Genomic DNA, 24732 nt, shown 5'->3' with positions numbered 1-24732 from the left:
CTCGTGCGAAACGTGCTCGTGTTGCGAGCTTTTCCACCCTCGCTGCTCCTAAATGAGATGTTTTCTCTTGTGGATCTTTGTCTTCTCTTTCCGTTTCCCCCGGTGTTGGTCTCTCCATGTGCGCACACAGCTCTATTGATCCCCCCCCCCCACACACACACCTCAATGTAACAAACACATGGTCCGGTGTCTGGTCACATTTCATACGGGATGTTTTTATCTCATGTTACACTTTATACAGCACACAGCGTCAAAACCCCTTAAAGTTAAGGCTCATTCACAGTTGCCTCAGGAAGTGTTCAGACCCCCCACACACTTTCCTCCACACAACTGATTGATTGCTGTACATTTAGTTTTTGCTGTGTAAATCAATGATGTGTAATGACGACGTGTTTCACAGATGCTCTGTGGGGTTTGAGTGTGGGCTTTAGTGGGGTCACTCTTACTCTTAAAAACATGTTTGCCTCAGGTCATTGTCCTGCTGAAAAGTCACCTCAGTATCAATTATTTTTCTCTGTATGTTGTTGCATTTATCACCTTTTCCATATAGATAATTAATCATTTTAGAATTCACAATTTAAATCAAATCAAACTGCAATTCATTCTATTTTAAATTGACTGATTATTTCTTCAGGCCAAATGGTCAATGGCCAATTATAATTCAATTAATTAGCAGATTACTTATTTATGTTCTCTAATAAATGTTAAGCAACTTTGTGGATCACATATCAGCTATAAAACAGTATGAGTCGTATTTCGACCATGGGTTGCACTGATTTCTGTGCTGTGTATACGAGTTAAACAAGCAATACATGCAGTAATGGAAACAATTCATATCATTAAGTTCTCATGCGGATGCCATTGGGCATCGAGGGGCTTATAGTTTGATGGAGTCATGTGAGAAATCTTATCCATTATGTTTTAAATCTGTTAAACAATGAACGGAAGGTTGACGCAAAAAATAAAATTGCAAATCTGATCACAATAGAAATTGCAAGTAAGCATTTTCCCCAAATCCTTCCGACCTAATAAATAGCTAGATAAATGAATGGTTAGATGGAGAGTAGTATTTTATTGATTCCAAAATTGGGAAATTCTCATGACCCATACTGTGAAGATCTCATCCCCCAACCAAATCATATCAATCCATTGATATGAAGTGGGTTTCATTCTCAATCCTTTGTATGTTGAACTGAACGTAGTTCCTCTGTTCATTCATATTTTCAGTTTTAGCTTTATTAGATAAGATAAAGTTTCTGTGAAATGGGAGGGTGTGTGTGGGATGAAATGATCCTTGACTGCTGACTCTGACCTCTCTGGGTGCCTGTTCAACCAGGTCAGCCAGTCGGTGAGCTTTGTTCATCTTACTGCTTGGTTCCTCATGAATCAAAAGTCCCTCTTGTCTGGTTGACTAAGCCTTTGAAGAGTTTTGGTGCGTCTTCCGGGGCCTTTTTGCTCCTCTGAAGACTCAGAAGCTTTAGTAGTGGGTTAAACTCTCCTCCTGATCAGTGCTCCACCACAGTTTTCTTGGGGGAAGTCTGCAGAGAGCTCTTTGGTCATCACGGTTTTGGTTGTTGTGCCGATGTGCAATGGGATTTGTGCGACAATGGTGGAACTGACTATAACTTCTGAGGAACATGGGTTTATTCATAAAGTTAAATCCACAAATTAATTAAATGTGCAAAAAGTGAATGGGCCAGAACACAGCACATAGAAAACACTGTCCAATCATACATCTTCTTATATGTGTCAATAGTTTCCTTATCAGGCCTTAGTGTAACATTTTGAGAATAAAAGGATAAAGCTCGAGACGGGGGGGAAAAAAGGCTGATAAAAATGTCATTTTCAGGCCCTGCAATAAATGAATAAATAAATAATAAATAAATAAATGTGTGCCAAATGAATGCAGCCTATCTCCTGGTCCTCTTGTCAAAGTAGTGGAATGGCTGATAGTGTTTTTGCAGCCTGCTTGCATTATTCATATCCCCTGACAAAATAGAGTTGGCTAGAAAACATGGCCGATGTCAGAGAGAGATGTCCCCCTGGATAGTTGAAGCGATTTGAACAGTCACTCAATATTTTCCTCGTCCTTGCACCACAAATTAAGTCCCTGGGATTTATTAATAAATCTGTTGTCATACTGTTAAGTGTGTGAATAAAAAAAAATCCACACCAAGGCCTCTCTGTATTGATACGAGAAATGGAGCTGTCTGAAAACAAACTCAGGATCGGTCTCTGCGTAGATGCCATTCACTCACAATCTTGATATTTTTGTTTATTTGTCAAACATCCCTGAACCTATTAGGATGAATTTTGGTGGAAGGATGAGGCGAAGGCCAGGTAAAAACCCATTATATCAAGTCAAGGATATTAACGGGTTTCACTTTGATGAACATTTTCATCAAGTTCTTAAGGTTATTTGGATGTCGAGGTAAAAATGTAGCATTCATGGTGCAGAGTTCTGTGAGTTTATAGTCTGGTGCAGATTATATTTCTGTTTGGACCAATTGCTTGCGTGTGTGTGTGTGTGTGTGTGTGTGTGTGCGCACACTGTGGCTGCTGACATGATCAGTGGTCATGTCAATTATATTGACATGCTGTTTTTATTCCTAATGATTTGGATGAATTTTTTTGATTCTTCAGAAGCATATCAAACATAGCCACAAGAAAATAATATTAAACAGCCTCAGGGGATTTAAAAGTAAGCACATTAAATTCAAAACACTCTCCAGGACTAAGACACAACAAAACAAATAATAATTATTACTAGGGAAAAGTTTTTTTTGTTGCCACCAATAATGATTGTAAATTGGAAGTCATTTGAGCAGTGATGTTTTATTCTGTCGTGTGATGCAGGAGGATATGATGATTAAGTCAAATCTGTCTGTCATCATTAATTTTGTTTCCAGAGTAGAATTATGTTGACTTCAGATGACTGTGTTTGCATTTTAAAGCCAGGGTTCGTAATTAAAATCCAGTGTTTTTTGGGAGTGAGGGTTGACAAACAGCCTTGACAGTCGGGGATTGAGAAGTATTAGTCATATTTTATGAAAGCGTAACATGCCACTGGTCGCGTAGTCTAGTAAAGTAAGGTCTGTAAGATAAGCTAGACTCTAGTTAATTAAGGCCTGTATGCTAAGTAAGGGTCTAGCCAAATGGGTTCTGAAAGCTAAGCTCTTGTGGGGGTTTTGTCATCTCCTGACGATTCTTGTTTATTTAATTAATGTGGATGCATTGGTTGTGTGTGTGTGTGTGTGGTTAGTAATTGTGTGGAGAATAAACACACATCAATGTGAGTTTGTTATGTATTTCTGCACACTCTATAATCAGAGCAGTGTCCTAATTCCATACTGCGCTGCTATGTCTGTGTGTTCCAACAGGGCCAATGCTGAAAATGTAATATAATATATAATATTTCCCTTAACAGAAGCCTTTTGTTTCTAAACCTAACCACATTCGTTAGCCAGAGAATTGTTTTTATCATCAACCACATTTCTTCATTTGTGTGAAAAGAACCACAGCAGTTAAAACACTATCACTCTAACGACACTTAGTTTCCGAAAATGTAACTTATGAAATATAATTGAAAATGACGTTTTCGGGAGACAATGCTGTAACATCTGAACTCTCAGATTCACACATAGACATTGTACAGCTTTGCATACAGTATGTCTTTCAAGCCTTTCTAAACTGTCCACCCATCTTGCTCTAATAGTATCACTGACACAAAGTGGTACTTCACATTTACATCAGCCAACCTTCACCCTGCTGCCCGATTAGTCTGTGTGCAGCAGTGCCAAGACCCTGCGGCCTCTTTTCCTGCCTGCCACTTCATGCTATGATACTGATTGAAAGCTCCTCACTGTCACTGATGCACACTACAGTGTTATTTGAGAGCTTCACTCATAATACAATGAAAAGGAACGCTTGAAATAAACGTACCATGCTTTGAATAGCTGTTTCCAAAAAAAACACTTATTATACATTATTTTACATCATAATTATGCCGGCTAGAGTTGATTATCAGTAGATGACCTTGAACCTTGACCTTGCCGAAAGGAAGATAGTGTCCCTCCACATATAACTCGGATGGATTCAATGAATTTAGAAGCTCAGTGGTGCATGTTTTATCCCATTCACTGCAAAATTACACGACCGTGACATCATTTAAAGCGTTTCCAGACCATAACTCCAAAGACATAAAGGCAAACACTGGCGAACGCTGTGATGGATGTCATAACCAGAACCTATGCAGCAAGTTCATTAGCAAACAAAAACACAATTCTGGGACGTGTCTGGAACTGGAATTCTACCAGTGGTGAATGAAGATGAGAAATACACACACACACGTACATACTGTATTTATAAGGTAAATTTTCATTGAGGTGAGATACAAATCAAGACATGGGCATAAAACCTTTCCTTTTTCATTTTAATAGATAGAACAAGATGTCCATAAATGTCCATAGATTCTAGATACTGTCACCAAATGCCACCAAATGTTACCTCTCACCAGTAGATATTAGAAATACGATATATAAGTAAAACCCAAATAATGGGTCTGGTCTGTTCATTAAGATTCTAACAGTATAATCTTGTTTTTGTGAAGCTCTGTTCATTTTTATTGATTATTACTTTACATCTTCTCATAGTCAATTAGTTAGTGTCATAATTATTCAAAGGCAGTAATTGTGTGTGATTCCTTTACACATTTTATTATTAGAAAAATATTCTCTTGTTTTCAGGACATATCAATTGTGCACCCAATGATCTTCTGATGTTTTAGGAGTTCAGCAGTAAATCTTAATCTAAAACGATTGCGGGGAGGATGTACTAACAATTTAGCATGTTTTTTTTAGTTGTAAATCCATCGCAACTTTCACTAAAATCAGTTTGTTACAAAACAAACTGCACGACTGAAACCACAGACTGTCTGCTGCAGCAGTCGTGAGTGAAGAGTAAGAAAAGTAAAAATGTCAGATTTTTGATTTCCATAGGTTCCCATCACACCAACCGGAATGTGTGTTGATGATATTCCAAATATTCAAATGCATGAAGCAAACACTCCCAGTTGGGACCGTTCAACACAAACTTGTAGCTTCAGTCAGACAGACATCTTTAAGTAAATCCTTAGTAGGTCCAATGGTAAAGTTTCTCCCCCTCACTTCTTTAATTTCTCTGTTTTTTGACTGTTCATTCTTGTGCTGCATTTTTTTTTTGGTCCTTATTGTTTATTCTCTTATTGTCTTTGGACTTAATAAGAATGTATATAATTTGAAGATCAATCAAAATATTTGTCTGTGAATTACTTGCACTTTTGTGCCACTTATTCACATTATTCTAAGTGTGGAATAAAGGATGTAGCGACTGCTCGCGGTTGCTTTCATTAACCATTTTATTACCTAGTTATTGCTTTCTGATGTGATTGTTGTTGACATGGCTGTCTAACTGAATGTGTGATGCTGCTACCTGACCCTGTCATGGCGAGGTCTGTTTTGCAAAGCGGTTTTAAATGTTAATAGTTCTTCAGTAACTGAAAGAGAACGCAAAATACAAGAGCCTCTAAAGTAATTGTACCTGTATGCTCAGCATCTACTCATACACTGTTTTATCGAAGAGCTTTAGAACATCTCAGCCTATAAACAAGTTATATATAGCACTTGTAAGCACTGCCAATGTACTAGCTATTAGACTGATGAAGTATCTGCGCAGTGCAGTAAATCACAGTGCAGACAGAGTCACTCGTGAGGTGACAGTGTTGCTGTTTCAGCTTTGGGCCGATTTCAGCTCCATGAGTGATCAGCCCTGTGTCTCCTTAATGGTTTACCCTCGCTGCTACGCTCACTGCTGATTGCTGCTCTGCTATTCATCAGCACCGCTCTCTCGTTCTCTCTCTGGTTTGTGAGAGAAGGCGTTCAGCGAGCAATGCTGGACCTGAAATCGCAGCGGTGTTGATGATGCCCTTGAGGTTTTGGGGTCACCATTTCTGTCCTCTTTCCTTCAGATTACTGCCCAGATAAATATGTTGGCCCCGACTGACCTATAGCAAGCGATGCCCCCAGAGTCCCACCCCATGGGCTTTGCTTGCGTTGCTGCTGCCTGTCATCACTGTCAGTGCTCTCTTAGGAGAGCAGCCTCAAACTAATGGCTGCTGCAAGGCCAACAACATTAACGGCTCAGTGCCCCCAAACAGACATCCCAGCAGTGATGGGGCTCAGGAAGCAGATGCTCAGTCCAGTTTGAACACCCACCATGTGCACACACACAGTTTTGACATTCATTCATTTGTACAGCTAAAACCTCACGCCTGACCCATAGACTGTATAAACAAAGTGGACGTGATCTTCTAGTTGATCACACATGGCACATATGGGTGGACACCTATGTCATTGATAACTGGTATCGTTCAATAGAAGCCTGCGCTGTAGGTGACATCTGTGAATTATTGGTTGCAAAACCACAACGTGGTACTGGTTGGGAGTCCACGTTCTTCACTTGGCCTGACCTTAACCATGGCCAGTTCATGCCTAAAATATAACCATAACCCAATTCACACCTTAGCTCTAACCTTACCCAGAGCCTCAGAAATGATGTCCTGGCCCCATTAAGACTGCTCTGAAAGTCAGTCTTTAAACATCCTGAAGAACATGTACACACACACTGCTGGTTTTTTCACTTTTGCCTCAGCACTCCCAAGTCTTTCAAACTCACAACTCCGATGTGATGTTTTTTTTTTTTTTTCTCTGAGAGGAAACGCGTGTAGGTTTTTTAAAGTGTGGGAGTTTAGTTACCCACACACAAGTGAAGGTGCAAGGTCTGTGTCAACTGAACACCAACTGTGGTCGACTATTTCACTGACAAAATACAAATATTAGTTTTGGAATTGATGAAACTCTCATGCAAGGATGGAGCAAGGACAACTACAACCATCCACAGGCCACTGACCTTCACAAGCTGCAGATTACTCATGCAGCAGATGCATGGTATTTTACACTGAAACATAGCATAAACTGAAAATAAAAGGGACTGGCGTTCTGTTCTACTTACACCTCACTTCCCCCCCATATGTCTGACTTTCACCATACTTTCTTGTTTTGTTTTTTTTCTTGAGATCTTGTGGAAGAAAGGCATTGTTTTTTTGTTCTTGAATAAGTTTCCTTCAAATCAAACTATAGCCAAACTAAGACTGAACAAGTTGCCGCTTACTATGTTACTGAACACCTTATGGGGTTCTCAAAGATGAAGAACGTTTGAATATGTTCCTCAATATGTTTCCTTTCTAAGGTGTCTGGAGATTCTCATTCATCCATGTTCTCGTCATTACAGGTGTTAAAAAAATCTAATACCACAGAGAACAGGGTGAATTAGAAGACCAGTTCTGACCTCTCCTGATGAGGAATGTTGATGTTGGTCATAGGTGACAATACTGAGATGTGACCTCTGTGTCCTAACTGGTGTCTGTGGCCCTGAGGTTACTGCAGCCAATGTTTTCATTGAATTATTATTATTATTAGGACCTTTGCACCAAATGCATTGATAGTCATCATCATAATCATGCTGGTAGTCATCGCTGTGGCAAAATGGCTGAACAATTTTGGGAAGCATATAGATTCATATCACTGGACATGATATATACTGTATATGCCTTTGTTTTATACTTGTGATGTGCCTTTCTGCATGGAGTTTGCATGGAGTCTTCCGGTTTCCTCCCACATTCCAAAAACTTGCAATATGGGGATTAGGTAAATTGGACACTCTAAATTGACCATAGGTGTGAGTGTGACAGTGAATGGTTGTTTGTCTCCATGTGTCCCAGTAATGGACTGGCGATCGGTCCAGGGTGTGACCCCGCCTATCGCCCTATGTCAGCTGAGATTGGCACCTGTGGAGGATAAAGGTAGAAAAGGAATGGATGGACACTTGTGATGCGTTCCTCCTCACAGGTTGAGGGGATCAATCTCATATTTAATGAGATACTGTACGTCATCAGACCTTGTTGAAGCTATGCTGCAAAAATTGTGGGTTTCCGTCACATGGCATGACCAACTTTGAGGTTCTGCCATGAAACAGGAAGTTGCTGTAAGTCGTGTTTGATAAGAGTCCTGATCTGAAGACACCTACATGTCAATATTGTGACATACATATGGAGCCACAGCTCCATCATCATCTCATCCATTTGCTACACACGCATGCAATAAATGATATCTTCCTCATCCATGTATTTTTTTTTGCATTTGTGGCAGTGCATAGCTGTGTTAGATTGAATCCTGAAGCATCAGCATAAACCTGCTTTTGAACATAAATAATCCAAGGGAGAACCAGACCTCTGTTCTATCATATATCATATGATGATGGGCAGATATCAGATACAGGAGCCTCTGGGAACTTTACCAGCTCTTTGCTCCTCCTGGCTTTTTTAAGTTATAGACCACTTCAGTCATTATTTCTCTTGTCTGTGTGATTTAGAGTCACGGCTCAAAGGACGACAGTTGGTCCATCACTTTTGTCCAAACAGAAATATCTTGACAACTATTTAATGGCTTTCTGTCCACTTCTCAGCTGAGGCATCTGACTGACTTTGGTCTGATGTAAAATGTGGTACTTTGATGATTCTGAGCTTTTTGGTTTTTGATGTTGTATTAGTTTCTTTTTTAACTCTTTTGTTGTGCCGTGCTCTGCATTCATGGTAACTGAGTTTTTATTTTGTGTTGTATTGTATTGTGTTGTAATGAAGCTGCCACGGGATTCAAAATTACAAAGACGTTGTAATGTATCGTATCACATCAGTGTTGTGTGTGTGTGTGTGTATATATAGCAGCACTATTTATAGAGTTTAGGTTGTCTGTAGTTGTATTCTTCATACATCACACAACATCTACTCTAAATAAAAGAAAAGAAAAAGAAAATTCCTGATCCACATCTACACAGCTGCTTTTTGTCAACTAATCATGGCATGACTTTTATTTTGGAAAAGAAAGGACTACGTGATCAAGTTCACTCTTAAATGTTCTTTAAAAAAAAAAAAAAAGTTAAATAAATTGGTTTATTTACATCCAAAGACTTGTTTGTTGGTGGATTTCACACATTATTAGTGAGAATGACTGGAGACAAACTGTGATGGTTGCTTGGCAGAAACTGGTGTTTTGCGGACAGCTCCGATTTCCACTCCAACATCACAGAACAAACACATTTCCTTTTAAGTCCTTATTTTTACAATGTAATCATAGCGATATGGGGAACAGGCTATTTTCATAGCTGAAGGGCAAGTGTTCACATCATTCTAATCTTCTTTTAATGGCATGTCATTTCCATGTACTTTACACCTGTGTGTGTGTGTGTGAGAGAGAGAGATATGCAGGCCTGCAAGAGCTTAATCAAAAGATTTACTTTGTTCAGATTAAAAATAAAGCAACTTGAAATCTTTTTTTGTGACTTGAGAAGATGATTTTCACACAACACATTTTTGCATCATCTTCAGTTTTAAGTCACCATTGTGCCTCTCCTGTGATAAGCAACACTCTCTTCCTATCACCCCCACCGACACACACACACACACACACACAGCCTGCTCCCACACCCTTCATCATCCCTGCCACGGCAGAAAAGCAATTTGCTCTCGGTGTCACTGATCTGATGCAATCAGCGCTGCTTCATGCTTTTGAATAAGGAAGAGACAGCCGAGAAGGACACTGTGTTTAATTAAATGACGCACTTTTGTGAATGTAATGATCATATAATTTGGGTGGTGGAGGATTGTGAGGTTCCGTGTTCCACACCTGCTGTACGATTATGACTGATTAACCTATCCAAACTCGCCTGTTGATCTCAACAAGGGCTATCCAGGCTAATTGTCTCCAAGCCTTTTCCTCTTTTGAAGCGCTCTGTTGGAAATGAGTGTTATCAAAATTCAGCACTACTCCCTCTCACAGGAAATGGGGGCACTGGGTTCTCTACACAAAGCTCCTGACACCTCCTGAGAGGAGCTGAGGAGGCCTAGGGGTGGAGTACTTTCATTTTCCCTTTTCTCCATCAATCACCCCTCTTTGCATAACAGCCACTCTGAAGCGAGCAGTGCGCTTGTGAAGTGTTTACCCTCATCTCTGTCAGTCAAGGCTGGTTTCCTGAAGGCTGCGTTCATGTGCTTTACAATATCTCTGTCTCCTCCCCAGTTTGAGATTCCTTGCGACTTAAATTAGAGACGTCGCAAGCGGGATGTGATGTGCTTTGAACTGCACCTGCTTTATGTGTCAGCATCACATCCCACATTCTGTCATTTTTGAACATCGCTTCAGCTCTCTGGTGTATTTGTCTTTGAAAAACGCAGCGCGACGCGGATAGACGCACAATGAGCTGAATGTCTCTCATTTGGCTGTAGCACTGACAAGAGAACATTCTCCAAATCCAATTCCGCTCACAGATACACTTAATTCCACGTTACGTCTCGGAGTAATTCCCCAGCTTCCCAGCTGCTGCAATACTTAACATGATCTAATTGATTGCTGTCATGCTGCGGCTGCCACTCAACGTCACGCCCCCCAGCAAATAGGGATATTTCTTGCAAATCAATGGCCGGTTTGAGTGATGCTTGTGTTGACGTCTTGCCTCGGCCTAAAGAGCCAGCAGCACTCTCTGCCTCTTTCAGAATAATATCAATGAATCATGCAGCTCATATGGCCTATAACTGCCACAGACCGACACAAGCCGCTGCGGATTTAATGGACGGTGATCAGCAAGCAGGAGGCAACAAAATATTCACTATATATCAAATGGTACACTAAATTTAATAACGCTTCACTTGAGCCCCCTCTTGTTTCAAAAGACAGTCGGGTAATTAGTTGCTATTTTAGCAGGCAACGCTGGATTATCTATACTCCAAAGGCCTGAGCTTATCTGTGTGGCATTTACTTGTGGTAATTTGATTTGAGGTACAATCTTACTTGCTAAAATACATGTAATAACACTAAAGGCTGCATTTATGGGAGCAAAAAAAAAAATGCTCTGAAAAAATTGACTGAAGTGTATCATCTCGAGGTCAGTAGGCTCTGTGTTGATGAGGATGGACAGATGCACATGCATTATATGTGATAGATGACCAAAGGTGTCCATACTGTTATTTGAAAACTCTGTGGATGCAGAAACCTTTGGAAAATAATGACGCTGTTCCCGCATTCACTACATGATTGGACTGGATTCGCAGTGACTATTTTCTGTGACCAAAATCTCCTTTAGAGACCTCAGAGGAGAGGTTGTTGAAAAATGAACCTTATTTGGTCAAATTTGGACCTTTGCATCATTTCAGTCCACTAAAAGCCCACTGAAGTGTTCCTTCTCTTTCTCTCTCTGAACAACCCTGTGATTGGTCAAACTCTTGAAACAGAGCCCAGAGGAGGTGCAGAAATCAAGTTCTCTCTCAGATCACTTGATTTACACTATACTTTACATCATGAAAGACTATTATGGAATAATTATTATTGTAACAACAAGAGTTCCTTCCCATCCCCAGCATTAACAGCGCTGTGTATTTATAGCGGGTGTGTTTTTGGGTGTAAACACATCAGAGTGTCATGTTGTTGTCAGATTGCTGAAATCTTGTCCGATAGTGTTATAATAACGGCAAGAAAAGAAAATGATGTAATAGTGCCTAATATAAGTCCATGTGACTGTGTAGTTTGGTTGAAATTTGTATCTTTGCCCTTATTGAAACAGTGGGAAACTTTGGCAGAAGTTTGCTCTCCCTGAGTGCATTACATCTATTTTCTTTTTGGAGAGGACTTCATAGTTGCATAACGATAAATAATCACAATACGTGATATTAGGAAGTTAACGGCGCTGTATTGATCTGGCAGCAGCGGCGCAGAACCGGTGTTTGTGCAGAGAAAAGGGCCTGTCCGCTCTCCCCTCATGCACTAGCACACTGTATACACCTGTCTAATTGGTGTTGGCGTCTGCTGTGCATACACAGCCAAGGTTCTCTCCCCAACGATTAGGACTCTGACAGGCTGGGCTCTCTCTCCCTCTCTCTCTCCCCCTCTCTCTCTCTGACTGCTGCTCCACATCTGTGGAGCTTTCGGGCTAAAGAGAGAAAAGTCACAGTTTGATCCTCATTGTCAAAGGCAAAAGACTTATGCCTCCATACATGTACAGTGAGAGTGTTTGGTGGGGAAAAAAGAAGATTTTTGTTTTGGAAGGAAGATCACAACAAGTGAGAGGAGAAGTGAACAAGCAAGGCCCCCGCACTGCTTATATTGTAATAACATGTTTCTTGTTGCTCATTCCTGTCGACGTCGTTGTTGTTCAGTGGAAACAAGGAACACACAAAAAAACTCCAGTGAAGTTTTAGTCTGTGTTGTGGTTAAACTGTCGCACTAAAAGTCCAGACGGGAAGTCTGTGAAATGTCTGAAATATCAGTGTGCGCGCATCTTGCAGCAGAGCAAAACAAGAGAGACAAAAAGGCAAGAGACAAAACTATACACTGCTGACAACGCGTAAGGTGCAGTTTCTAAAAGTGCAAATCCTTTGCCCACGATCATATGCCATTATCCATATCTGCAAAAACAGTTTCTGTGTTGCAGGAAAACATTACCATTTATTTTTTATTCCATTTTCATATAAACACATTTTAACCACTTTTGGCTGCAGTGAGAGAATAAGGGTGTGAGAGTGAATAAGGGTTAAGACAGCAGATTGGTTTTAGCACAGCAGGAACCTGGTTAGGGCAAAGAAAAGATCATTTTCTTTTCTTAAAGCATCAACATCCTCTCTCTTTAATAAACTGTAACGTCCTCTTAACAGTGCTACAAAGCTCTACGGATGTCTCACCATGTTTTTCTACACTACCGACATGTCCTTTGACCAGTGAGACTTTTGTCTTGAATACCTTGTACAGCCTGTTCAAATATCTAGCAGTCTAATAAAGTGTTGCTGGGAGTATGAGAAAAGTACTTTAGTTAATTTAATCAGTTGAAAATTAAATATAGAGAAGACTGCTATTGATTCTTCAAACTTTCGGTAATATTTAGTTCTGATCTTTTGCTGATTTTTTTATTTTCCTTATTAGAAAATGAGTCGTTGTTGTTGTTTAACCGTCTGCTTAGAAGTGTTTTTTTTTTCATGTGGCTGTTCAGGACCTGCGTGGCTGTGTTTTCAGACTGATGTTCAGTTCCTTAATTGTGCAGCATGCTCTCCCACTTGGGTTTCTATTCAGGGTAGATTTTAAAATATTTTTTGTACATAATCCTGATGCTGCAGACAAATCATCAGCAGTGTTGACATGACTGCACCGATGGAATATAGGGGTGAAAACACATTTAGTGTACTGTATATAGAGAGATTCACTCATTTTACATGACTGATGTGTAATATTTGAGCATCACAGTTAAGCATGCATGCCTATTCTATAGCCAGTCTCTAATTAAACAGATATTACAATAATGGAATATGACATATGGTATTCATAAAGTTACTTATTAGTCCAGGGACTAGAATGACCAAGTCATCTTGGAGCCACCCTTGTCTTTTTTATATCCTATAATAAAAATGTATACTTTCTTTGAAGTAAAACTGGAGATGCATCTTTAGCTGGACGCCTCAAACTGCTTTCTGCCATCTTGTTTTCTCTGTTACTACTCAACAGCATGTCGTGCATGGTTCATACCAGTGTTCACTATTATGTTCAAGTGGAACTCGTAATTCACTTTCTAGTTTGGTCTGGGTGGGTCGGTCAAAAGAAGGCAAATACGACACCATTTTAGTATTTTAGTAAACTATGAACAACTTGTTGTCTGTTTGGTTTCCACAAAATTTTCCTCTCCCTTCCTTCATCTTTCAACACACAACTTGTTTTAATGTTTTAGTGAGGACATCTCATAGATATAATGTATTCCCTACCCTAAACTTAACCATCACAACTTTAGTGCCTAACCTTAACCCTTACCCTTATCGTAATCTAAACCCAATCCTAAACTATGTCTTAACCTTAAAAAAAAGCCCTTTAAAGTTCTGGGACCCAGACAGAATGTCCCCACAAGCTCTAAATGTCCCCACAAAGATAGGTTTGTATGTCTTTCTGGACCTCACAAAAATACAGGTAAACACACATGGAGTGAGACTTCACCTATATTTTATTTTTTGCAAAAAACCAAACCAAAAAAAAACAATAACCAAACCAAAAACAACAAAATCTTTCTGGAGGGATCCCTGCTCTATAAAGGCAACCTTCTCCTCATGCTGACCAGAGCAGTGTTGTGATTTCCAGCAATCAGTGCCTCAAGCCAGTGGCATTCAGCTCAGCTGGTTGCACGTAGGAACAGGCTAAATCCTGGAACTGTAAACTCTATTCTTTTGTTTTTGCAAAAGTGCATTTGATTGTGATGATTTCTTTTGGGAGAGTAAATTACGGTAAGTTAATCAAGTTATGTCATGATGAACATGATGTGGAATGCTCAAACGTCGTCTCATGAACACTGTAAACGATCCTGGTGGCACCAACATAGAGCCACGATAACAACACACAGAGGAGTGTGACATCACTCTGATGAAGACATTAATAGTATTAATGTTTGATATGTGACGTCACACTCTTGAGTAAAATGATTTTTCAGTTTCCACTGAGCTGGAATAACATATCTAGAGACTTTCATCATGTGTTTCTTTGATCATAGACATTAATGTATATTAATGTATATACATCTCACGAGGTTGTTGCTCGTCTTCCAGGGAAGAGTTTAGTTTTCAGTGTTCAGGGTTCATCACGCCGTCGCAACAAACAGCTCAATCATTGTAGACTTTACAGGTTTGGGCAATGGCTCAAGAAATGTTCCAGTTGAAGGAACATTGATTGGATTTTTTTAGATGGCTTATTTTGCTTTGGGATAAGGACCGGGGCAAGAAGAAGAGTAAGAGTACTTTCTACTGATTGTTTAAACAAAACTAAAGCCTTTAATGGACATGAAACTATCCTGTTTGAACGTTGATACAAATGGTGCTTTAGCGATGAAGTGATTGAGGACGTGGGCTATAGCTATAGATTATAAGATACAAAGCCCTTAGATCAAATATTTAGATAAGTTGTCTAAAGATGAGCGATTATTAACTAATACATATCAATGTATTGTGAATTTACTAGGGAATGAACACTGGACATACACTCAACAGATGAGTCCAAGCAAATAATGATGTTGCTTTGTATTTGCTGATAGAACACATGTTTGTGCACATGCTGGCAGCAGTTATATATGGTTATTCTATACAAAAGTAATACTCAGCTTGTTGTGGTTTATACGCATATTTTGCAGCAGCTGCAGCTCAGGAAGCTCAGTCAGTGTGGAATAGTGATGGATAGAAATTGTCTGAAATATGCATTTATACATAAATGCTCTATGAATGTGTATACGAAGAGGTCACTGTAAAAGGCTATATAAATATAGTCCATCGTATAGAAATAATATAAATATTAAACATTTTGGAGAAACGACAAAAGGGCCACAGATAAAGTTATTTACATTTTTATTTACATTTTAGATTTTAGACATATAGCAATCTGTCTGATGTGAGATGTTTGTGCAATGTAAGTATATTACAAAAAGGATTAAAGGCACCACCAGGGAATATAATCTCCTACACCACATAGATTATGTTTTTGACTGCATTTGTCGGTTTACGAGCAGCATAACTCCAAAAGTAAGAGGACACATTTGGATGAGAATTTCTGGAAATGTAGGTTATGGTTCAAGAAAGAAATAGTGAGATGTTGCTGGTGATTTGGATCCAGATTCAGGATTTTATTTAAAATAAATTTCATCCTTGCCAAATAGGTGGGTGGAAGGGCACTGTGGGGAAATGAGCGGCCTTGCTTAAGGTTTACAATCTCTGACTGCTTTCTCTTATTTCTGAGTTTATTTTAAAAATAAACACCGACAATTAAGTCTGAAGAATTCATTGTTTTCAAATCAAAATAGGACTTTGGAACGATGCAATTAGCAAATCTCGAAGGCTGCAATTCATTCCTTATGTTTTTGTTCTATGCCAGATAACAATTACTGTTGCTAGTCAACAACAGTAATACAAATGTGTTGGAAAGAATTCATATCTTTAAGTTCTCATGTTTGTATTAATATGTTAAGGGTCTCATTTGGTAATTCTCCACCTAGTTTAAAACAGTAACCGTAACAGGTGCAGCGGTGGATAAGTGATACAGTGGAACATCCTTCACATGGAAGGTTGTGGGTCAAATCCCCGGCTTCATTAGTCTGCCTGGGAAAGACAATGAACCACTGGTGTGCCCGCAGTGTATGAATGGGTATGATGATAGATGTGTGATAGAAAAAGTGCTACACACAGTATACTGTACGTGTTGTATGAATGTGTGAGTGTAAAGCCGTCTTAGTTAGTGGTCATGGAGACTAGAAAAGTCCCATAAATACAAACCATTACATGTGAACTTAAGTTTTACTTCGTTTTGAAGCTTTACCAAAACAAATTAAAGTACAAGTACAGACTGTGCAGATGGTCCAAAATGAATAAGAGAAAAATATAACCACATACAAATGCACCTCAATAAATATCTAACTAATTAATTTTTTATAAAGAAATGTACTGTTATAAGCTCCTTTAACTTTCTCTGCACTTCCATCAGACAGAGAGGTTTCCCTTTATTACTCATTCGCTAAGTACCATTTTATGTTACTCTGGTGTTTGTGTTAAAACTGTACGGACACTTGCTTTTTTATAATAACACTTTTGACCATAAAATGTGAAGTCCATTAAACGCATAGCTTTTATTAGATGGAGGCTCCAAGCTGCAGAGGATACACTGAACGTCCCATAGATTTGATTAATATGCTTGAGCAGAGATATTCTTTGTAAAGCAGTGAGGAGGCTGATCAGAGTTGTTCTGTTGATTACAGCACAGTGCATGTGGAATGGTGACATCTGTGAGGCCCGGGGGCTGTAATGCTCTCTTTAGTACAGTAGCACTGCAGATGATCACAGCCATGCTGTTGCTTGTTAACACTGAGCCAAGCCATTTGCTTTAAACTGAGGACGATATGAAAGCTGGGACTCGCACAAGCTGCTTGTTGCAAAAACAGTGGCATACGAGTGGCGAGGATGAAGTAAAAAAATGGAGACGAGCAGAAGCTGCTCTGAGGTGCAACCTGGTTCTGCGCTCCCATTCTGCCCCTTAAGCTGTTTTTGTCTCTTCACGGATATTAGACTGATTATTCATTCAGCGGAATGTGTATGTGTGCAGACAGTGTATGTGTGTTTGCGGTATCAATTTATATATTATGCTGTAAACATTAAGTCAGAGCCCTTGTGACACGACTGAAGTAAGAGATGTATTTCCCCTTAATGTCTGTTTTTTGCATTTTAAAATACAGCTGCTCATAAATTTGTATTAATCACTTCAGGGTGCCGTTAGAGCCGAATACAGTTCACGTAATGAACCAACAGTAAAATGCCACTGACAGTATAACCCCCGGCTTTCATCCTTGCAATAATAAACATAAAGCATGTAAGAACAGAGACACAGAATCATGTCAGAAGAAATCAGCCACATCATTATTTACCTTCCGAGTTGTGCGACAGGCTGCAGAGCAGCATCTAGAGCTAAAATAAATGGCTGCCAAAAGCTCAGAGTTGCAAATCCCCATAAGTAACACAACTGCCCGGCTTTTGTGTCGAGTTTTCCTGAAAGCAACTTGCAGTGTAGTGAAGCGGGGCAATTGGGAATTTGTGAATAGCCCGGTGAAAGAACTGAAAATATTATCCAGTATTCTTTAATAAAAAAAAACGGGTGAATGTGTAGTCTGAAAGTTAGGAGGACTCACTCCTGACTGCTCCTCTCGCCATCCAAAATTGTCACCTGCTTCCATTGACGCGACTATTGAAAAACATCTTCCTGACAGTGAGTGCTATAAATTACACATTGTACAGTATAATCAGCAGAAGGGAGGAGGGAGCATGGAGGCGTAAAATGACTGAATGCAACAACGGGCTGCTGATAATTTGTGTGTCATTGGGGAGAAAACTTCCACATGATAATGAGGCATTCAATTTTCTGGCTCTTATTTATAATTATTGGTTACCATGGCGTTGGATTATAAAGGCACTGCATCAGGGGCTGTATTGGGTTTTAAACTGACACTGGCTAACATCTGTCTTCTACAATGGGAATAGATAGACTTGTCTTTAATTCCTGGGTCAAATGACTCTGCGACACAGGCAATTTTTATAGGCTCTGATTCCAATAACACAATCGTTTATTGAGGTTATTTTACCATCTTCTACTTTATTTTATGCTTTTGTTGCTTTTGTTGCGTTAGAATGAGTCCTTCATATTGGGTGCAGGTCCTCTTCTATGCAAGCTGTCATGTTGCACTGCCTTTCTCTCTCTTTCTGCAGCAACAAACAAACCAGACCCTGTCCTACAGAGGAGTTGTTACCAGAGGTGGAAAATAATGAATTACATTAACTCACAAAGTAATTTTATAAAATTTGTAATTTTACTTTTCCATTTATTGTTTGCTTAACTGCCAGCATTTATGTTTAGCGTATGTGCTAGGTCGGTTTTGTGTAAAACTCAGGCGAAAAAATCCACTCTGGATGTAAACAACACCAACATTTGCAGAGATTAGGAATCACAGAAGGTCTAAACATGGAAAAACAACCCACCCTGACAATAAAGTCCAGTCACGTTGGCGCCTCTCAGGAGTGTCATCCCTGTAAATACGGCTGACAGCAGCCAAGAAACCATCATTAACACAAACAATGCAGCGAGGTCGACGGCCCGAATGAAAGCGAGACGATTCCTTCTAGACAACCGCATTGCTTTTGAACGCCTACTCACTTGACTGCTGCCGCCATCATGAGTTATTCTGTCTCATTCATTCCACAGAGATACTGGCTTTTCATAGATTGATTGAAAGCCTCATGCTTAAAGGAGCTGTGCTGTGCAGCTGACAGCACCATATCCAGTAATGGCTTCTGGGCCACACTGCTGACAGAGGGTGCTTTCGGTGTCATTCTTCTCAGCCCCTGCATGTAACCCCCTAAAAATTACACTAAGGATCTGAGGATCCAATGTTTTCTATTCATTTTCACTACACGGCCAACCTGTGGCTTGTCTTCCGGCCGATGCAGGATTGAAATCTTCAGTGGTGAATGGAGTACAAGGCCAATCATCACTTTATTCCTGAAAATGTATTGAAAAGATGAATATGAAGTTACCTGCCCACAGACCGGTGCTCTCTGAAGTCCCTTGTTGCAGTTTGTGACATGTTTACCTTTCCTCGTGTGGTGCAGTGCAAAGAGGTAAACACTCCCTGCGCAACCTCGCCAGAATGTAAATGCATGTCAGCCAGGTGTCTCTCGGCGCTGCTGTCTCTTCAACCTTCTTTTTCTTTAGTGTTCATGGTTGCTGTAGCAGGGAAACAGTTGCATGGAGAGGTACGATAAAATATTTAACACTGTAGACCTGATTCTGTTAGTTTCAAAGTAAATGTAGAGAGCACTGGTGGGAGAGCTGCACCGGTCCACAGAGGAAACAACAAGGTTTCACTCAGCTCTGCCTCATTTCTAATAGATCATTGTATAATATATGGTTATACCTGCAAGAGCAGGAGGTTACAACACACCACAACAATCCTCACTTTGTAGGTGTCTTATTAAACTGAAGACGTCTTCCGTTGACATTCTGAAGTAAACTTATTATTTTATTTTATCTCTCAGAATTTCTTAAAGGGGAAATCTGATCCTCGAGCGATGTCGTCGGAGAGTCTCGGTCAGGGTGTGAATCTCAGTCTCTGCTGTGTCGGCAGTGATAAATCCTTTATTTATGTACAGGGAAATGGTCCAAGTTATCTTTTTTTTAATCATGTGACCTGGAGCAGTGTGGAATGTCTATGAGTAAAGAGACATGAACAATAACCTTATCATTTGCCAATAAGTGCTTTGTATTATGGATTGAATACAGTGTACTATACTATTCTGGTTACTAATAACTGCAATCTAATGTAAAGTATGTAGTGATGTGTCCTAAAAATCATTTTCAGTTATTAATCATATGGCAGAGTGATACACTGCATCGAGTGGTTTCAGAGTGGAGGTTATAGAATGCATTCAAATAACATAATAAACATATTCAATGAACAGTACAATTATAAATACTCTATTAGTAGTAATATGATCTTCCATAATGTGTATTTAGTATCATAGTTGGCCCTCGGCCTCACAGAAACAGGGTTCCCACTTTGACTCAGTGCTTTCTGTGTGGGTAGAAGCATGTTCTTCCCATGTGTATTCGTGTTTTCCACCTATCACCATCCCAAACACATGCATATTGATGTTATTAATGTTGTTTAGCCAAATTATCTGAAGGTAAAAACAAAAATGAGCTTATCAGAAACACCCAATTGCACAGGGAAATGAAAATAAATGTTCAGTGATGTTTCTGGAAGAGACAGTAGACGTGTCACAAAAGATAAAAGAGGCAAGCGAAATTCAATCCAAGCCATTGTCACAAAGGTTGTAATGGTGATGAGTCAGCATAGTGGATATGTTAAATGGCCTTGCATGGGCTTCTTTCAGTCTCACATCCACTTCCCTCACCCTATTCCTCACAGCGTGACCTTCCCACCTTTCTCAGGTGTCTCAATGGGGGTGAATCTCCAAGGAAAGGCAATTTAGAACAGCATTAACTGCAGCGCGACCTCTGACCCCACACTACAGCTGTAAGCTTCCTACACAATGGACACATTCACATGGTCAGCTGGACACACACGCGCGCCCACACACACACACACACACCCCGGGGACTCCTTCACCCACTGACCTCTCAGCAAAAAGACGATTAGCGCAGGCTGTGCCGCGAATGCTCGAGATTTTTGTTGTTGACCTTGCAACAAAACTGCGTCGTGCTTGAGACGCTTTGATAATAATCAGTGCATATTGTGAGGGAGAGTGAGTGCGGTTCACTGTGTACATAACAATTGTGACTGTCAGATTAATGTCATTTTGGGATTAATATGTATATTTTTTAACGAGTCTCATCTCAGATAGATGGATTGATGGATGGAAGGAATGGTTTGAGATAAGATAATGCTTTGTTTTTCATTCACACATAAATATGCCTTGCGTCAACAATCAGTGGAGTCGCCCCCTGATGGCTATTCAAGAGAATACAGGTTTCATGCATTCCCACATTAGCTTTACGTTCTGGTCCTGGGGACTTTGTCCATTTTATAAACACTAATGGCAACACATTTCAGGAAAAAACTGATAAACATCCGACCACGAGACAGCACCAATATTTAAAATGTAATTCTTTACCGTACCATTTTGTTTTTCAATGATGGTGGTGGAGAAGTGATTAACATGTGTGTGCAATATACATTATTTACATTGTCATCAAGCTGTTCATTGACCCCTGCTGACCTGCAGCATATAGATATGTGCTGCATCTTCCTTAACATGGTTCATCACAGGATAAAAGTGATCACTCCGAACAACTTTGTATTGATTTGCAGTGCCTCTTTGCTCGCAGTTGACAAATGGATCGAAATCATGGCAGTAAATTAGCCGCCACAGTATAGTAGAGTCACAGGATAATAGGGGTCAAGCATTTAGGCCTCACTAGTCTCTTGGTGTACACCTCATTTGACCAGAGCGGTTTTTTGCACTTTTTTCCACATCGCTGTGGAATAGTATCTATAGTCATAATGCCACTGAACTCTGAGATGAGTGTTCATCTTTGTAATCAGGGCTTCATGCACCGGAGCGCCACTAAAACATCCCTCTCTGTGTAACTGTGGACGGGTTGTTCTCGCTGACGCGGAGTTATCACATCCTGCATGTGCATGGACATTCTCAGTCACATGAGGAAAGGGAGCTCCTCAGTTTCTCCTTACATTTTGCTCTAATGCAACAGCAGTGTCAACAAATGTGCACCGTCTAGCACAATTTCAGACCTTATTTACTGATGACGTGCACATAAATCCAGATCAGATGTCACATGACACCACTCGGTTTAAAAGAATATACGTGACCGAAGCTTCTGTGATTCTCTATCTGACGATGACACGGTTCTGTTGCAATGTTTGTTTCTCCATTATGTTTTAATCATATTCTTAAAAGTCAGTTACAAAATAATAATTTGGTGTCACAATTTAATCCAAAATGTTCTTTATTTTCCCAAGTTAGTCTGTGTAAGACACAGTTGGAAATCTCCGTTGGCCAGATTGACAATGATTCATCTATTCCTATTTTTTTTTTTTTATTTTTAGACTTTTTATTCGTATAATCACAGTTTTAACAGTCAAAAGAAAACAAGGTTTCACATTATTTGAAGAAACCATTCACCAATCAGGAGTTAGTAGGCACACAGTCATAGCAACAACAACAATGATACACAATGAAAATTGGGAAGAAAATAGTTTGAATATGTATAAATACAATTAGGAATAAATCCCATTGCCATAAACATCTTAAATAAACAATGAACAATGGACAAATGAAACCTGATGAACAGTCACTGCCCAGGTATCCACAGCTTTATCTTATTTTCTATTCTTATAGTTTTTATACTTGTGCTTAAGATCTATACACACTCGCAGAAATCTGTGTTGTATTACTGCTTATTGTCCTAAAGAAGATTTTCTGTTACGTCAGACAATAACGTTTTTTTTGACTCTACAGTCCTGGTGCAGGAGGGAAACCGCTCCCTGAACGCTGCACACGACCGTGTTTCTGTTCCACATACAGAACAGACCTCATCATGTCCTGTGTCTTTCACACGCCCAGATGTTAAAAATGGCGCCAGTGCCTTTTGTGTTGGTAAACAGTTTACTCACATGTCTTCACAGGCTGCAATAACAGCTACTCCGAGCTCTATTTTCCCTGAAATGAGCATAGTGTGACTTGCAGTCGATGCACACTGCCTGGTGTTATTGAGTGCATACCAAATGCACCTGTAGCAGTTTTGTGCGCATGGTCATCTGGTGCATCTGAGTTCAGAGGGATCAGATTCTGTTTGAGAAGCTTGAAAAGGTTTTTATTTTTCCGGTAAGTTGCAAAATGAAGACTCAGCAGTTCAAACATGCCACCAGAACACAATGTCTGGTTTAGGAGTTTGGCAGTTGGAAGAGATGTTACAGAGACAGTTATTGAATTGAACTTTTCACTGTGTGTGCGCCCAGAAATAGAGCCCTCACAAAGTGCACTCTGGGGAAAGTGACAGCTTGTACTAAAATGCCATAATATGAGAGAAAAAAAAAAGAACCTCACTTTCATGTTTCACTCACTTTCCACATCATTATTTACATCAGACATTTGGATATAGAAGGAGAAGCACAGGAGCTCTTTTAGCTACTGTTTAAGGTCCTGGTGTTTTTCATTTTAAATATGAACAGAGGCATCATGAATAATATGAGCAGCACAAACAAATACCCTTGCACAGTAGAGCTAATCAAGGCAAATTGAAGTTGCAGTTTGCAATTACCGAAGGCTGCAGTTTAATTGTTCAATATCTGATTGTATTATGTTCTCTACACATTTACAAAACGTGATAAACACATGTTGGAAACAATTGATGTCTGAATGAATTGTGGGATATCTATCAACAGAGATTGGATACAATATTTAAAATCATGATCGATGATCACCTAAGAAATTAGAATTGATGTTTTTTTATTATCTTCCTCTTCCATTGAGTCTTGTTGTACCGGAATTCACTTTCTCAAGTTGCTTCAATGAAATGTTTTGATGTGCCATCACCACACAATGTGCCACACAATCAATATTGAATTGCAGCTGAATTTAAAATCCAACAACAAAGTCACAAATCAAGTCACAACCGCAATACCTGTTTGAAAAATTGGTCTTAGATAGTTAATTGTTCGGCCTCATTGCACAGGAGCCAAAAACATTCAGGTGGTAGTTGATCACGGACACATACAGAACATTTAAAGAGTAAAAAACCTTTTTCTTATTTTGTTAACGACTGAACGTGTTTAGCTTGCAGTCTCCTCAAGTTCACTCACTTCAATGAAATAATTATTCAGAATTATTCAAAACTGAAACACATCACAGTCTAATTATTTAAAATATACACAAATCAAACATCATTTTGCAACATAACCACAACCGGAAACATTTTGCGATATTTGTTTCAAGCGTTCCAAAATGGCACATTAAATGTTTGGGTTACACAATTCAGTACTTTACTTTTTATTTGACTTTAGTGCTTCAAACAAGTTATTTTCCAGCATTTGTGTTAGATATACAGTAAATATGAAACGTTCAATCCCCCTAACCTTTTCCCCTTGGGACGAAAAATATGCCCCAAAATGAAACGAAAACACAAGAATAATCATGGACTTTTTTCAAGAAACATTTTTCTTGTACAGCAGTTTAAATTATCTTTATTATGTGTGTTTATTGTAATAGTTGTAAAACACGTAGTAAACTTTAATCTTTGCATCAGTGCACACAGCCTGCCGCACAATATAAAACCTCAACCCGGAGCAAAAGTACCTCCCACGGAGGGTTGAGCAGAACAATAACTGTTTTCACACACAGCCTTTATGAAGCAGCAATTAGCTTGTTTCTCATGGCTCATTGACCTTGCACTGAACCCACTGAGGTCTGTCTGCAGAAGCCCCCATTAGTTTCCCATTAAAATGTCATCAGAGCCAAGCCACTGCTCTGTCTCACCTAGGTCACTATTGCGAATCATT

General features: G+C 39.6%; 1 protein-coding gene across 1 annotated transcript in view; it reads left to right on the top strand.

The window, feature by feature from the left end:
- sez6b (seizure related 6 homolog b) overlaps positions 1 to 24732 on the top strand; it is a 168711-nt gene that overhangs the window by 590 nt on the left and 143389 nt on the right. The window lies entirely within an intron of this gene.

Source organism: Solea solea, chromosome 7 (genome assembly GCF_958295425.1).
Source record: "Solea solea chromosome 7, fSolSol10.1, whole genome shotgun sequence".
Lineage (NCBI taxonomy): Eukaryota > Metazoa > Chordata > Actinopteri > Pleuronectiformes > Soleidae > Solea > Solea solea.
The sequence above is the reverse complement of the archived record's forward strand: the minus strand, read 5'-3'. Positions and strand labels throughout refer to the sequence as shown.